Raw genomic sequence first — 18,699 nt, 5'->3', positions numbered from 1 at the left:
AGGTGTGTTGATAGTTTTGATATTAAATTGAATTTAAATATTAATATTCTACATACTCATAACTTTAGTATTGGCTGGAAATGGATGAAAAATATTTTTCGATGACCTTCTTGTTAAATTACATTCAAAATACACACATTTATCTCCTGACATTTTTTTTTTTTTTTTTTAAATATAATTTATTTTAAATCAAACAATTTGAAAAAAACACAAGGCAGTAAACGGTTATCGAATTAAATATACACAAATTCAACCATTAGCCGATGGCTGTTGAGTGTTGGCTGTATTGATCATTTATTTTGTACCAAGACAAACATTAAATACCTTAAAAATAGTAACAAAATATTTCAATTCGTTCAAAAATAAACTACGACAATGGTCTTGGTGGTCGAGAGGGGTATTGAGAAAACTACACACATTAGCCAAACAATAAAATAAATTGGTAAATCCATATTCCCTTTATTTTTCAATATAGTTTGTACCATTGATTATAAATAGTATTTATTTAAATACTATTTACAATCTATGTGAGTACCTATTTATATTGTATTTAAAATAATAAATATGTTAATGTGAATATGTGATTACTATATGGCTAATTTATATAATATAATATTACATCGCTTATTTGTATTTTAAAATGTAACATGCTTATAATGGTCATAACCTTTTTCCAATGAAAACTTAATAGTATGACCTGTACAGGTATATTATAGACAATTTTTATTATATTTAGGTATTAAACATAAAATAGGCCTATCTATTATTAAAATGGGAGCAACCCAAATGGCATTCCCCACTTTTGATAACTACTAGCGATTATAACGACACCCGCCAAAACTAATAACTGCGCGGAGCGCCTCGTAGCGACACCCGCCATTTAACGAGCCACGTATTTTGTATTGCAGTGAGCTATCTATACTATTTATAATCAATGGTTTGAACAAAACATAATTATTACCTAGAAACATATTATGGTTTTAAGGCGTTTTATGTAGGCAAAATCACTTACAAAACCTCATTTATTCTGCACGCGATTGCAATTTGAATGCTATAATGTATTATCGTAAAATTGTGCAGCGCAATACGTTTTTGGTATTCGATCGATTCATAACATTGATCAATATTGTTTGAAATCAATAGTCACAGTTCAAATTGAATATTATTAACTACCTATTTCAATGAAATAACCTTAAACGATTCTTATTTTATTATATATATTGTTTCGGGCTGATATCGGTACATAAATCCTATTGAAAATAATACTTTCCGAAACATTTACATTTTTGTTTAAGATAATTAATTATATATTCCTCATACTCAGACTTGGATAAAATCATTTTTAAAAATATTTAGAATAAATACTCGAATACTTACAAAAAATAGTATTCCGAATATGTATTAGAATACTTTATTCAAATTGTATTCCGAATAAATTATTTAGAATAATTCAAAAGTATTCCCAATACTTTTGACGTAAATTTACGGACGATATAATATTCACGCGTTTTTGTGCGAACATTTTATATTTTTCTTTAAATAAAACGGGATAAAACAATTTTAAAATCCAGGATAATTATTACAAAGCATGTATCACTATTATTATGCAAAAATACAGTCCGTTACGCTCTCTCATTAGTGTAAAAAACTATTTTAATCCTAATGATATAGCTGTACGAATTCAAAATATATTAGAAGAAGCTAAAAAATAAAATAACAACAATATAATTATAATCTGGATCCCAGTACATATGAGGAAATAATCGGTTACGAAAGGGCAGGTAAACAAACCGAAACAGTGAACCGCTCACCGGACCTTCAAAACAAAAACATTTTCACATATTCAGGTGAAAGAAAATAGTTTAAGCAAAACACCACCCTTCTCTGGATAAATTCTCTGAATGTGGCACACAAATGCAAACAAATTAAACCAAATTAAACAAATAGTATGGAAACGAAAACCTAACGTTAGCAGGGCAAACGGGGGGGGGGGGGGAAACTAAAATAGTATCAGAGTTGATCACACGAGACAGACAAATGGATATTCGATGGCAAAAGGTATTATGCCTACCACTCGCTCACAATCGATCGCGTCCTCGAGGAATGCAAAGTGTATGGAATAAAAACAGAGGAACCTAACACATGCCATCTTATCGAGACGAGTGTTGAATAATTGAAATGATTCGGAATTCTGTTGGGAAATGATAATATTCGAAGAAAAATAACATCTTGATGCGTCAGTTGTTCCGATGCGATAATAATAATCTAAAAATTAAAAACGAAGGCGATCGACGCCTGCAGCGTTAATGCGTTTCTCGTGTATCGGGGTCGCGTGCGTGCTACGTCGGTCCGCGGCGATACTATTTGGTGTTATGTGTACATAAACTTATGTTTCGTATACGTATCTATTATTACAGTGCGATAACGCTCGTCGCACGTATTCAACGGTGACTTGCGCTATTGCAGCGCGACAAGTTCGACGTTTACGGCAGCTAAAGGAATTCCGGCCACACAGCAATTACCGAGCGAGGTACAATGCTGATCGCGTTTCATATTATTTTTATTATTATTGTTTATAAGATCTATATTTTGATAAATCCACGTTGTCAACAAATATATAAGTCGGTGCCTCGGTGGCGTCGAAATCGATTTGTGCAGACGTGGACATTTACGGATTTAGTATTCGCCCAAGGGTCAGGTGGGGTCATGGTGTGCGCAGTCTCTTAAAAAAAAAAAATGCCTTATCGCACCACCGTGTAACGACTACCCCTCGAGCCGCCACTGATATCGACTTCGATGGCAATTCGTGATGCGATAGTCATGTTTTACAGTACAGCCATCCGCGAACGGACTCAGTCCGTCGGTAGATAAAAGTACTATTTTATCAATTGTTTATGACTGTACTATAATACGTATACCAGGGGCGGATCCAGAGTCGGGCAACTGTGGGTCAAGCCATTTCAAGAGGCCATTTATTAGGAATGAAACTGAATTAGAAATTAATACCTTGCAAAAAAAAAAAAACACAATATGCTCATAAAAGTGTATAAGTATATTTATATTACATTTTAGAATTAGTGATACCATCGATAATGACTTATTTACGATTAATGAATATAATCTTATTTTATCAGCGCAACAAACGTACGGAATAAAATATGATTTACTTAATTTTCTACTAAAACGATATAATTTAAAAATTTTAAATTTTGAATATACATGGCATTCATTTTTCAAGTAACTCCGATGGGCCAACTGTCCAAGAGTCCAAATCAAGATCTAAAAAGAGAAAAAAATTTCCAAGAGGCCAATTTTGTCAACAAATATTAACTGTGGGTTAGCTGACCCCCTTAACCCCCCCTAGATCCGCCCCTGACGTATACGAATATACACATACCTACTGTAATTATTTTGATTAATATTTATTTTAAATTACTAAATCTCTGTAAAAAAAAAAAGAAATTGTCGTGGGTGAAAGGGCCAATCCAAAATTATTAGCCCCCTACTTATATTATGACTATAATCCAATCTTGCCCATAGGTCAATACCGAGGTTTTCTGCTGACAGAATGGACTGGATTTTCCGCTGACAATTATGATCACCTTTAAAATAATGCAATGATTTACGTGTTTGTAGGTCTTTAGTCTCCGAACACCGAAGCGGTTTTGCAGACAACTAAATGAATATTTCGAATCTTGGTTCCACACATTAATTCTTATATATGATACAATACTAAGTGTTCGGGGAGAGAAAAAAACAAATAAAATCAATCCATCGCGTCATCGTGTTCGACAATGTACGTGTGCACAAAACATTTTACAGTCAGTTTGCTTCTCTGAATAAAAATTACCGATTGAACTCCACGGTCATGTGTGATCGAACTTTGGTCCACAATGTTGGGGTACGTTCATATGTTCCGTATACAACGGGATTGATCAGTTTTTCATTTCTGTATCCCGTTATCCCGAGAAAAGTCGTACGGCACACGTTTTGCGTTTTGTCCAGTTTTTTTTCAAGTCTATCCCGTTTTAATCTCGTTTTGTTTCTTTCCCTGCCTGGTATTGAAAAACTTTAATTATTTATAAAAAACGTGGGTCGCGAAAATAAGAATAATACGGTTATCACACACTATGCAGTCCCTACCACCAACGTCGACTAACGAAATATTTCGAATTGCAACGATTGAATGTTAAGCAGCACATGGAAAAGTTCCATCGAAGGTCACAACAGTTTCGAAAACAATTTAATCGAAAATATTCACTAAACTTATGCCTTTATATGTAGACGTTGATTATAATATTGTTGCACACCGTTAAGTTATTTTTTAATTGTTAACAGCTATTTCAGATCGAAATAATCGATGCATAGTAGTAATAATTAACTTTTTGATATACTATCATGTTCTTGTGCATCAAACAACATTTAGAACACAAGAATTTATAACAGTAACATTTTAACATTTCATTATGACTATTGTTATCTTAATATTTTCTCGTTAAACAGATTTTTTGAAATGACGAAATCAATGATTAATAAAAAAAACTATGGAATTTAAATATTTTTTTTCAAATATACTTATTTAATGACCGCATCCGATTTTATAATAGTGAAACACGTATATAAATATAACCAACAATCAAACAATTATGAATAGATAAACAAACAGTTATAAACTAAACAGTTGGTACACATTAGGTCAGCAATAACCGAGTTCATAATATTATAGTAAAATACTCCCATAGTCAACCGGCAGCATGATATAATAATGTTTTCATAAATCAAAATCATAGTTCAAAGGAACATATAAATAAATAGGTATAATTAAAAGAGGAAATATTAGTTTGTTACCTATATAAAATGTAAGGATTCCAGTAAAATTAAAATCTTTAAATATAGAATAAATCAATTAAAATCAGCATAACAATACAATAATTAATTTTTGTATTAATGACGAAAATACCGATTGAATTGAACAATTAAGACAACTCATCAGTGAAATATTGTTATAATACATCATAAATGAAATGGAATTATGAAATTAACTATAACAGATGCATAAGAATTAATAATTATAAACTTATAAACTATATTTACGGATGATAAAAAAAATCGGGCGATTGTATAGCTTTGGATTTGGCTGTAAGTTTTAGAGAAAATTCAAAGTACCTAATCTAGCTATTAAGATAATGTAATGTTTGTTGCTTGAACTTTGATTAATATAAGCAAATTAATTATTACGCTTGATAAAGAGATCATGTACAGAAATTAGACGAGCCCAAATGATTATTGAAACACTTATTTTTATTACATAATAATAATAAACATATAGATAGGCATTTGATAACGAGTATTATTAAATTGTTATCAAATATTATAAGCCTAAGAATTATGGAGGAGAAATAGGTGTGAATATTTGTTGTTCACCACACGCGTTCGTTGAAAACACCTGCGAGCACTGCTTGTCTATTATTCTTTTAATACTATCACAGACATGAAGGTAAAAGACGTTATATAATGTTATTTCAATTAATAAAAAAAAAAAAAAAAAAAAAATGAATACATTTTTTTTAACGTTTACATTGGAAACCGTACTCGTCGACCGGCACTATATTACACCGTCTAGCTCTTTCTAAATAGTTTCGGTCGAAACCAAATGCAATATCCAGGATTATATTTTCATAATAATACGAAAGGTCAACGTACCACGAAGACGTACAAGAATATAGCCCCATAATAATATCGTAGTAGGTAGTGCGCGTTCTCTAGGATTTCTTACACAACACACTTTACGACCATACGATTGTTATCATTAGCATTGCTATAATATAATGCCATATCGATAGATCCATCGATACGGTATTATAATATAGATTTATGCAAATACAAGTGGTAGTAGGCATTCATACGAATACGAGATACGCATTCATTAAATGCTATATTATACATGTTATAGTTCAAATTAGAAATTCGTAAAAGTTAGTACGAGTAGTCAAACATTTTTTTTTCCGAAGCTTATTCTAAGGATTTCATTCATCTACGCATTTTGTTTAAACAAACCTTTCCAAATAGAACTGTGATCTCGAAATATAATGTAAAATTATACTTTGTAATGTAAAATTATACTTTGTATTTCGAGATCACAGTTCTATTTGAAGAGGTTTATTTAAACAAAATGTGTAGATGAATGAAATCCCTAAAATAAGCTCTGGAAAAAAAAATGTTTGACAGCCAACTTTTACTGATTTTTAATTTGAAAATTTAAATTAAAATTAAATGAATTTTTTTTTTTTTTGTGTAAAATTATACTTAAAAATTACATATTCAGCTTTTATATGGAATAATTTAAAATGTTAACTATCGAGAAAAAATAAAATAATAAATGTTCTGGTTTAAAATGTTCCAATTTAATGAATACCATATTTTCAGCATCTCCATACGTATGTACCATTAGAGAACTAATTTTACTACCAAGTTTTCCATCAACTATTAACCTTCAAAATAGTCAATTGATTAGATTGTTAACTATACAATTATGCGACGTAAAAAGACGTAGCAATTTTATACTGATCGTATGATACGGTTTTGTTAAATGATTATTGACTACTTGCCGTCTAAATAGAGCACCGAGTACTTGAGTTGTTTCTGGTATTTGATTGTATGTTTTTTTTTTCATATCAGTTTATTTATTACGAGCAATATATTTAACATAATGTTTCCCGTGTAAGCGTATATGCGGAAACGTTTCAGAATTATTTTCAAAAAACAAATTTACCACCGATTGGTCGTGATAACGACTTACGAGTTCTTCCTACCTACAATAAAGTGCTCTTAATTTGGTTTATTTTGATTCATTATATTAAAAGTATTATTTTAGCTTATAAGGACATTACAATTTATAAATACGAATCTCCCATGCATAATATAAAAAAAGTTGCGTGTGTGGATCGACAAATACAGAAAAACATGGCTTGTAATCCCTTTATAACTAGAATAATTAAGGTTCAACAATACATTAAGACAACATCGACAGACCGACGATAAAATATCGTACATATACCGAATACTAATAATGAGCAATGGCCGTTTAATATGTAAAACAATAGCTGCGATGACTGCGAATATCGTGCATTCGTATCATTTAAATCATTGGTTTTTTTCGGTTCGTGGATGCAGCGTGCAGTGCGTTTAAATTTCGCATATTCATCAATGCATATAATTTAAATGTAATTTTAAATACCACAATAATTTGCCCAGCCAAAACTAATAAAACTAATATATCTTTAAAATGTTATATTGATAAAAAATTGTATTTTAACAACTAAATTTCTGACTAAACTAGTTCTGACTTAGTAAAATCGATTCCAACGTTGATATCTTAATTCATTCGGGTCTTAACTGATCAAAATTAATTTTAACGAAAGATGTTAAAGATATTTGTAAAAATTGATTGATAAAACTAGTTTTTAGTAATTATTATACGTAATTCAAATATCTACGATTCGATCACTAGTCACTGTTTAGCGTACAACCAAAATTACTAAAACGATTCATATGAAAATGTTGGCGGAATGTATTTATTACAAAAAAAAATTCGGCTGATTATTTTTATTTGACTGCCATATAGTAGTGGCAGCTTATCGAGAATGACGTGTTAGATGGGTAATTAAGGTGCGCTAAGAAAATTGTTTTCCCGAATGGCAATTTTAAGGGTTTAAACAGTTTTGGATTCTGGACTGTATATATAAATGTTTCATACTTCGATGACCTAAGAAATATTTTATTTTGTCTGATATATGTTGATTTTAATAACTACCGGTTGAGGTATACGTGTATGTAGAATATACGAGGGTGTGCGCATTTTCAATCTGAATTATTTAATTTTTTCACATTGAATTACAAACAGTATGATTGTTCTAGTACAAACTAGTAAAATATTTCCTGGGTGAAGCCAAAAAATTCGGAAAATTCTTTTTTTGTAGAATATTACGTAATTGTACGCCGCTAAAGACGTTCAACCGGAATCGGTTCTCGCTTACTGAGTGTTCCTTCACGTATACGTCGTTGCATATGGTTTATGCTGACCTTGGTCGGTTGTAGAAAAAACAGTTAAAGTATTTTTGCGAGAATAAAAAAGAACAGTGAAAAGAAACACTCCATCGGTGTTGGTATTCTATCGATCAATCGTTTTCATCAATCATTTTGATGTGTTCGTGGGCGTAATAAAAAAAAAAAAAAACTCGATACTCTCGTGAAGATTTCTGTTGGATGCAAATGGCAATATTTTTACATCCGTCATCATCGATACAAGTTCTTATTGCATGACGCGTATATTATAATATATGCGTCAGTATTGTTCTTTTAATTTTTTTCTCTTCGTATCGTGCATACAAGGATTGCAATTAATTTGTATTCGTGTAACTATGACGTATATATTTTTACTTGTAGATACTTACACATATTCACGGGCGAAATTTAATGAATATACCGGCGGTATATCGTATATAGGCATATACATAATTATTATTATCGCCACAAGAAAAAAACATCTTAAACTCGTTTTTAAGTACTCGTATGTACGTACAACTATAGCAATTGTTTATCGTCAATAGTGATTCGCTCGATAAACGTACGCCTGCTAGAGATATGAAAATAAGGTGTACTATACTTTAGTATACCTCACGAGTTCCACAACAATATTACGAAAGATAAAAGATACTGTAGTTCGATATAAAAAGAAAAAAAAAAGTTGAAAGTGTTGAATTTGATATTTACATAACGAACAGCATCACTTTTTAATATCTTCGCACGGGAACGCATTATTTTAGAAACCACGCTATCGCTTCAACAGATGATAAAATACAAATCAAATTTGTAATCTTCACATATATATATATTATTCAAACACAACTCACCGATCAACGTACAGTCAAACTACCATAGTAATTAAATTGAAAATTTGGGAAGATGTACTAGTTATTATATGTGCATGTGCAATAAAAAATTGGCATTTTTAAGGGTTGAAACCGTTTTGGACTCTGGACCAGATAATGTACAGTTTTTTTTCATTTTTTAGTTACCTAGGAGAAATATTTTAATAATTTTTCTAATTCATATTGGTTTTAGCTTGAAGGTATTGGAGGTATGTGTATATTAACGCAGTATAAATAAATACGAATACATTTTATTATAATATACGATGATTGTACGCTTTATTCGATCCAAAATTTTTATTCACGACAAAACAGCAATAGCTTCGATTTGAAATAGTAAATCAAATATCCCCCCCGACGAGACCGAATAATTTTGTTACATTATTATTATATCGTCGTATTTTCGATAATCATCGTTGAAATTGAGATCGTTTTTAAAAACGATATTTAGCAGAAAATAAATCATGACGTGAAACGCATCAGCCAAATTTAAACGTACGGCTGCTACAGCAAGAATAAATTGTATTTGCTCACCAAATTACGGTAAAACTAGTAATATTGTGTGCCTCATGATTTTTTGTGAACACACATGTCAGAAATAAACAAAAATATTCTCTTTCAGCCAAAACGTATTTACAAGACCTGTGCTGTCGCCCCAAACGTCAAGTACAAACTCGACAAAATTGACTCGGCCTTAATTTTGTTTTGGCACCGAAAACGACAACAATGATATGGTACGAATACGAATTTACTGAATGTGAACGAAATACACACATGGGTGGATTATGCTTTTTTGTAAAATTATAGCGCATTCGATTGGACATGATCGCGTTATGTGCGTCCATCCCATGTGCATACAGTAGGTACAATGTTTCCGCAAAAGGCACAGAGAGCATGATCTCTGGATTTTTTTTCTTTAAAAATCACCCGTGTATTATTGCGCGAATTCTGGCGAGAAATGCGCGAAGAAACGGAATTTCATTAACTCGCGAAACGCCTGTCTGGTATTACGATGAAACTTTTATTTATTTCGGCTACAATTGTATAACGGGAAACGATTTATGGAAATAATATACAAACAATTTTTTCCGATAATTAAGGCAAATAATTTATGCCTATACATTTTGTGTGGGCTTAAAGAGAAATTATATTTAGTTGATGACTTTTAACGTAATTTAAAATTAGGTTTCTAATCATTCATACCTCACATCAGCCTTTAATAACCAGAAAAAAAATATTAAGTGTTCATTACTGAGGTTAAGTATCTTTTCAAAACGAGTCATTTCGGAATATAGGAAACCGAAGTGGATAAAAAAAAATTATTTTCTATTGTAGTTTAAAGAAATATAGGTACTTTGTGGATCAAATTGGGAAACGGGTGATTTGTAAAGACTTATAATACTCGTTTAAAAATACTATAATTTTTTACCATTAAGAGAATCCATTTAATAATATATCGATATTTTAAATTAAAAATCATGTAATTTCAAATCATTAATTATCATATGAATCATAATTTAATTTTATTCAAATAGCGATGGACCTGAAATACCGTTAAACACTAATGCGCTAAAACGACCGAAATTAACGGTTTTAAATTTTTATTTAACAGTTAACGTTACATACCAATAAATTAACATCGTATACTGAATGTATGAACCACGTTAATTATGCTTTATCTTAACGACAACGAGAATGTACTCGCAATAAAACTGAGCGAATGTTTAATCTATAGATGATTACTTATTAAATATTATACGGATACACGATTACACGAAATACAGCAACATTTAAGAAAACCCGTTTTTTCCACTAAATATGTAAAACACTCGAAGAAACGAACCTAATAGCGATTTGAATAAAATCTTCAAAAAATTGATCTATTTTATTCACTCTGATGAATTCCGGTCCACATCCAAGTCAAACTCTTAAATAATATTATCAAATATTTACAAAATCACTTATTTTTTATGCATTTCCGAGTTCATTTCAATTAGTATAAATTTTATTTTTCCTCTACTCAAAAATTAAAACAAGTATAAATATTTCCAATCCATCCAATCCATATTTCAGTTAATTGTATAATTTGTATTTTCCACATTGTGTTGAAATTAAAATTATTCTGTCATGAGAAATCAATAAAATTGTATAAAATGTTATAATGCATATTTCTATGTTAAAATCATATTTATACGCAGTTTTATCATACAACGTACTGATGGTTCGTCAAAGTCGTACGATCAAAACAGTAGTTATATTCGCTCAAAAATTATATTACAACGAATTTATGAAGTTAAAATTACACACATTAAAACGATCACAATAACTTAATGCTTATTGGAACTGAACAATAATGGTACTACGTTATATTGTAAAATCTATCGTAAAACGGTCTAGAGTTTTTATCGTCTAACCATGTGGGAATTCTAATCAAAATTTATCGTTTTTTTTTTTTTTTGGTCCAGTGTGTCAAATATTATTTTGCTAATTTGATTATAGGACCCCCGCTCAAAAGCATTGTACGAAATTAAACTTTAATTTCTTGAATATACCTCGGTATTGTTTCTAAGGTTTTGAAGAGTTTTACCAAGACAGAAAAACTTTGAAGCATACACACGCGTGCATCCTCGCGATACATAAGACATATAATACAAAAGTTAGTAAGCGTACAGTATTCAAAGACTGTAAAAATTATTAAAAAACTGCCTTTGATCTCCTTTGGATTTTTTGGATAAAAACCGTTCGGTGCGAACTCATTGAATGCGCTCGGTAGTAAATTCAGTGCACACGACATAACAGCAATAAACGAGAATGTCGACGCGAACACGCGTACGTAATTTTAAATCGAAAAAACGTACTTGTGTATAATATTAAAAACTCGCGAGTCTATAAGCGCACGTAACGTCACGCTTGCGGTTATCAATGCAGTACAATAATATAAATATATATATATGTCATACGCGTGAGCATTTGCGTATCGCTTTCGTGCCTGTACACAATGCAATTGACTTTCGATGAAAACCTCTATGCGTCGAACCGAAAGCTCAAGAAATCCTCTATAATTTAAAGAAAACTCGTGTGTTCCGGTCGCATCGATAAACCGAAGATAGCGAATCGCGAGACGACAGTAAACGCTCAACTACAATCCTAATATTTTTGGCCAGAACCTTTGCAATTCGAATTCATTAATTTAAAACGAGCTTGAAATAAGCGTGATTAAAAGTGTGGCTCAACTCACTCAAGCACTCGTATCCCGTAAGAAAATATGCAATTTTACTTTTTAGCATCGAGAAAAATAACGAAAGCGACGGCGCGTTATCGTTTGGTTCTCCTAACCGTAGTTTTCTGTTCTTAAATATTTATATGTAAAAAAACTTCAAAAAAATTGAATAAATGTACACCTAGTGTTCCCGCTACAAACGATAAACGAAACAATAAGTATGTACAGTAACAAAGACGTTCAGATGTCATTTGAACTATTCCCCCACCCCATCCACCGTGTAGTCGACGCTGCAACAATGGTTACAATCGGAATCGCCTCCAAACGTGGAGATGTGACCGCGACCGAGCACGCGGTGTCGACGGCCATCCGGACGGAAAACATACGTTGGGAGGATCCGCTGTTGGCAGAAGTGAAACTAGGAATTTTTACACCCCGGGGAAAATTACGCCCTATCATAGACCAACAACCAAGTACTTTTCTCGAGAATTCTTTTCTAATAATTAATACGAGTATACAATCGCATACTTGTTGAGTTTTAACTTAATATCAGTATTTGACAAAGTTGAAAATATCTAAATTGGTCGTTAATCATTACAAAAATTACACCCACTGAAATTTTACGCCCGGGGACGAATCCCCGTCTTCCACCCCCTAGTTCCGCCGCCAGTTGTTGGTACGCCGTCGAGCGGACGACAAACCGGGCGAACCGTAAGTTCCACCGCGCATCGGATATCGGAACTCTGTCGCCGCGATTTCTTTTTCCGTTCGTTCTCGCCCTGTCCTACTCGTTCGTCGCCGTTTCTCTCACCACCGAATTCGATCAGGCACCGTTGATCGTATTCTCAACACTGTTGCGTTCGACCCCCGTTTTTTATTTTTCTGTCTTTTTATCGAAAACCCGAGGACTCAATGTATTACGATTAGACGAGCGCTGGAGGGACGCCTAAGCAGTCCGGCCGCGACTAATAGCCATGTAAACGTTTATCTCCGATCGTTGGTTGACGCCATCGACGGCGAGCGGACGGTATAACATATTGTACATAATATTATAAAATAAAATATTTATCGTACTGCGAGTTATATATCTTAAACAACACGGTAACGAACCTACGGTCGATTACCGGATTTCGCCGACCGTCCTTTATCGAATACTTTATCGTTCGATTTACCATGTCCCTAACGAATCCGCTCGTCGCAGTCACAAAAAAACCTTTTACGCCACCAATCGCTACGTATTAATATTGTTATTATTATTATTATTATTATTATTATTACTATTGTTATTTTACACATTCGTTCGCCGTACGTGTTTGGTGGTACGCGTGCAGAGGTTTTTAACGCTGACTCGACAGCAGGTCTGCGATCGCGAAAAGAACGTGCGCGATTCAACGTCTCAACAAATCGATTTGTTTCGAATGAAAGTGCCGATACCGATATTTCGAAATACTGCGTTTTCGACAATATTGTTGATATTTATACATATTACATTCGACCGTCGCTCGCGTGATATTTGCCGCGTCCACAGGTCCTTAACATTTTGTTAACTTTTAGTTTATCTCTACCGCACGGAAATATTTGAATAAAAAACAAACGCTAAACAAAAAAAAAAAAAAAAAATTGTCTGTATACCGGACATTCACGAGAGTGGAGTGGACTAAGGTAAAGACGATCGAGGGAAAGTCGAAACGACTACGTCTATACTGTACTTATAACAGAAGTGTTCGTAAAGGGTAAAAATTAGTACCAAACTTAGAACCTCAAACCACAAATCACAACCTCAAACTACATTTTTTTAAAAATGTGGTCAATAATACTATTTTTTTTATCTGATAAACAGTATAATAAATTGATAAAAATTCAATCCACATGAATTGGCCAAGGATTTTTAAAATGTGTTTGTAAGTCCAAGTGTCAAAATAAAAAGTGTATTTACCTTAAGAATAACATTTTGTTATGTCACTTTTCTACAACGTGTTATAATAAGTAAATAGTATTTTAAGTAAAATATTTATATTATAGTAATAATATAACAGATAAAAATTCAATTTTTTCTGTAATATGAGTAATAACGTATAATAATTATAAGCATCTTAGTGTAATATAACATATAATAAAATGTTTTGTACTTGTGCTTAAAAAAAAAAATTGGCATTTTGCATAATTCCTAGGTATTTTATAAAATACCTAGGTTATACGTAAAATGATATTGAAAATCATATGTTTTATTTACTTTTCCTAAAATGGGTCGGTAATTTGCATAATGCCTAGGCATTTTTCAAAATACCTGAATTATCCATATTGCCGGTAACATATGGATGCCTAACAATCATTTTGTGGACAATTCTTTTTTTCTTTTTTTTAAACCTAAACGAATTTTCTATTACTAAAACAACTGTGTTAAATGTATTACGCCGACAGATGATAGGGGTGCAGGAAAACTATGCATAACTATATATAAAAAATAAAAATTCATTCAAGACATCGTTCATTGGTGCATAAAAAAAAATTAATTGGTTTTGGGTACAGTCCATCTGCGCAAAATTTACCTGGTATAATTATAATAGGTTATACATTTTTTTTTTTCAAATAATAATCAGTTGTACAATGTTTCTTGTAATCAAATGCAACTATTTGTTATAAAATAATTATATGAACAGTTATTATCAATGACACGAGAACAAAAATATTATTTTTATCATTATTTTAAAGGGAAGTAGCTGGGGTTCATTTCATTCCTGAACTTCCAAAATTGTATTCCTCGGGAAGAGTTGAGCATAAACGACGGAACTGAAAGCACAAACCAGCACAAACGAAGCACAAATGAATGGCATAATTTTTATTTTGAATTTCCAAAGTGGGGGGAAGGGCAAGGACATGGGGCTAATATAATGTTAGCATATACTTGGAGAACTAAATGATAACAATCTTACACAAATCGTTACGGTTTCCGGTCACCATAACAACAAGCGAGATGCTTATGTAATACGTGTTGAAATATATACAGTGGTCGGTGAACAATGATGCCCACTCAAGTTCGCAAACCCGATCGTCAACTGTTCAAAAAGAAAAATTGTCTTAACCATGAAACCGTGTTCTGCTAATTTGGTACGGGTAATTTAACATATCAATCAATTTCATTGAACATTTTGCTATTGAAATTTTAACATCCACGCACGCATACTATAATAAACGTTTTGGATAGGTACACTTAACGTTTGTGCATTGTGCCTAAACAAAGTCATAACAAAGAGTAATATAGGTACACATAGTGAAAACTATTTTTAAAGAATATATAAAAAATAAATATATAAATAAACAAAAAATAGTTTATACGTTGAAATGAATAAATAAATGATTAGTCTGGGGTGTTATCATATTTCTTAATGTATATTTAATTTCACAATCGTTTATTTTAAGAAGAGAGATTATTTTAAATGAATTCTTTTAAGACGAAAATATGTTAAGAAATATAAAAATTTGGTCGATATTATTTACTATAATCTAAAATGTATTTAAATAAGGTAGTATTTTTAAAATCGGTGTATACATTTAAACTATTATTATTATTTTTCTTTATTTCATTGTTTATGTTTATCTCTTCTAAAATTACGTTATTGTAAATGTTATTTGATATTTCTGAGTCTGTATTGGTATAAAAATGTACACTATGGTTATTTTCCAAAACATGTTTAGCAACATTTGAATTAGATACAGTCTATATAGACTGTTTTTTAATGTTTTTTTTGTGTTTTTTAATGAACACTATCTGGACGATCAAAAGTGTCCATTATAAACAAGATTAAGTATTTTCATAGTCATTATGTAAATATGCAATAAAAATATATTGAATGAAAAATAAATGGACATTTTAAATGAAAAAAAAAAAGGAAAAACATTGTAAAAATACACTAGTACACGAGTACAGATAGTTATAACGATACGATTACCTAGATATATTTATTTCTCAAAAAAAAAGATAGAATTTACGTTCCTCTTTTAAACTTGAACATTTTCGATAGTTAATCAATTCTCGCTCATGAGTGACAACCCCTTTTCAATAATTAAAATGTCTTCAGACAAATGAGCTGACCTAGGACTTGTGAATAGTTTTCATACATTCCATCCTACGTCGATTTTTCCTTTAAATTAAACGATTCTCACAAGATTTGGGAGACGCGTTATTATTACAGCAAACCGATTCCGGACAAAAACTAAATATAATACGTAAAACATATTATTTTATTTACCATATTTACCAATTACACAGGCACTGTATACAAGTTTTTGGTTCAAATATACTCGTATATCTGTAAACTCAGTGGTGTATTTACGAATTTGTAAAGGGTACAGATTAAACATGTAAAAATGTTACTCGTTATGTGTTGACGATTAAAATTCAAAATTTTTTTCTATTTCATTCAAAATAAATCACTCAATATAATTATAGATTGTACTACTGTATAAAAAGTTTATTTGGCGCTAATTTTGGTCAATAAACTGCGAAACACATAATATTGTTTTTTTGAACATTTTTCTTAAACCTAATGCAGTTTGACCATGATGCATTATCTATTTTGATCACTTGTGATCTTTGCCGTACAAGTCTAACAATTGAATTTAGTTAGCATTGGAAAAATAACTTGAGCAATAGGTGTACGCATATCTTTGAAATATGTTCATTCGAGTGACGTAATACATAACGACCGTTGGGTTTCTGCACGCTAAGCTGGTCGAGAATTATTCGGGGAAACTTTTAAATTTCGAGTTAATAGTTTTTTGTTATTTGTTTTTTTATTGTTATTTTTTATTTATTATTTATATTTTACTATACTCAATGGTTTCAAGTACCCAAGCCTTAAAACGTGCCATATCTAACTAATTATTGTTTATTCGAATTACACATCTTTTTTAATCAAATTACGTTAAATGAAAAATATACACAGTGTAAACATGTATGATTATGACGTAGTTAAAATGATATCTACATGTGAATCAATATTCTACAAAAAATGGCATGAAGGTAAAGGCTTGATAACGGATACATGTATAATTAATACAATATTGTATTTTAGAAATGATTTGATAAAAAAAAAAAAACTATAGAAAACTTGTCCTCATCCGCATTAAAAACTATATCAAATCGTTTGTATTCGTAATAATCTAGAAAAAATGTTGAATTTAAATGATCTCTAGTTAAATTACACTGGAAATTATAAAGATAAACTTAAAGTAAATATTTTTATAGTTACGGTGAATTTTTTTTCACTGCAAAAGTAAACGAGTTAAAGGTTTGTTGTATTAATTGCATTATACATTTATAAGTCCTACGAGAAATTCCTATATCAAATCAATAACTATTATTCTAGCAAAACTCTAATATTCCATTTACCAAGTAAATTTGAATTATCAGAATAAATTATTAGAGGCGGTCATCGTTTCATATTATTTTCATTTCCACCAAATCTAATTCTACCTGCCCGGGCAGGTAGAAATTTTACATATTGCTATTGTATTAGCAAACAAGCAGCTAGTGTAACATGACAAATTATAGCTTGAGACACAAACATAACATTACTAGTAGGCCTAGGTGGGTATGGTCACCTACCCACCCTCCCAGTACACTCCTGGTCTTGACTCATGTTTTTATTTCAATTCCATTTATATTAAGTAAAAATGATCGAATATATAGAATAACTGATTTGGCATTAATATAAACGACATTTTTTCTGCTATTGTAAGAAAATATCAATAATAGCCATAAAATACAGATTTTCAAGATCAATATTTTTTAAATTTATATCTTTTTTAATATATTGATATTTGTTACACTTCCTACGAATCACACATACGTTAAACTCGTATATTTTGGATAACTAACGTGAGAATAAAATTTTTTTTTCTTCCTAACCCAGCCTTTTTTTATAACTTCAAAAATATACGCTTGATAGATAATATTATAATGGTAAACTTAAAATCTGTATATATATACATATATATATATGTCATATAATTGTGAATTTAAAGCCAGACCTCAAATATTCTGATGATAAATACCTAAACAATTTTATTTGTGATAACTGTGATTTTGTTGTCATGTTTTAATAATACTATTATTATTGTTCAAATATTATGTTATGAATAAAAAAAGTAATAATATATCCATAATGTAGGTACATAAATACAAAGTATTATCATTACTAAAATGTTTTTTTTTTTTAAGATAAACGTTTATAGAAAAATATTAAGAAAAATATTATTGAAACTAAAATGTCATACCGTTAAAAATGTGTAACCAAACATATTATTATTCTCTTCCACATTACCAAAATATCAACAAAGCAAATGAAGTTGTTGTTTTCATTTTTTTTATTTCATACATTCACATAAAATACGTTGAAAGAAATTCGAATGGCTTATTAAGACGAGAACAAATGGACACCCTGAGCAGTGTTGGGAAAGATAACCAATATTTTTATCTAAATTAAAGATAAAGATAATGACTAAAGGTTTATCTAAGATAAAGATAAACGATAATCTTTCAGTTAT

At 30.9% G+C, this 18,699-nt stretch overlaps 1 protein-coding gene across 1 annotated transcript in view; it reads right to left on the bottom strand.

Annotated features, from left to right (window-relative positions):
- LOC112690628 overlaps positions 1–18,699 on the bottom strand; it is an 81,294-nt gene that overhangs the window by 54,527 nt on the left and 8,068 nt on the right. The gene's annotated exons all lie outside the window — the stretch shown is intronic.

This window comes from Sipha flava, unplaced genomic scaffold (assembly GCF_003268045.1).
Source record: "Sipha flava isolate LNK unplaced genomic scaffold, YSA_version1 511_pilon_pilon, whole genome shotgun sequence".
Lineage (NCBI taxonomy): Eukaryota > Metazoa > Arthropoda > Insecta > Hemiptera > Aphididae > Sipha > Sipha flava.
This window is presented reverse-complemented; position numbering and strand designations above follow the sequence as displayed.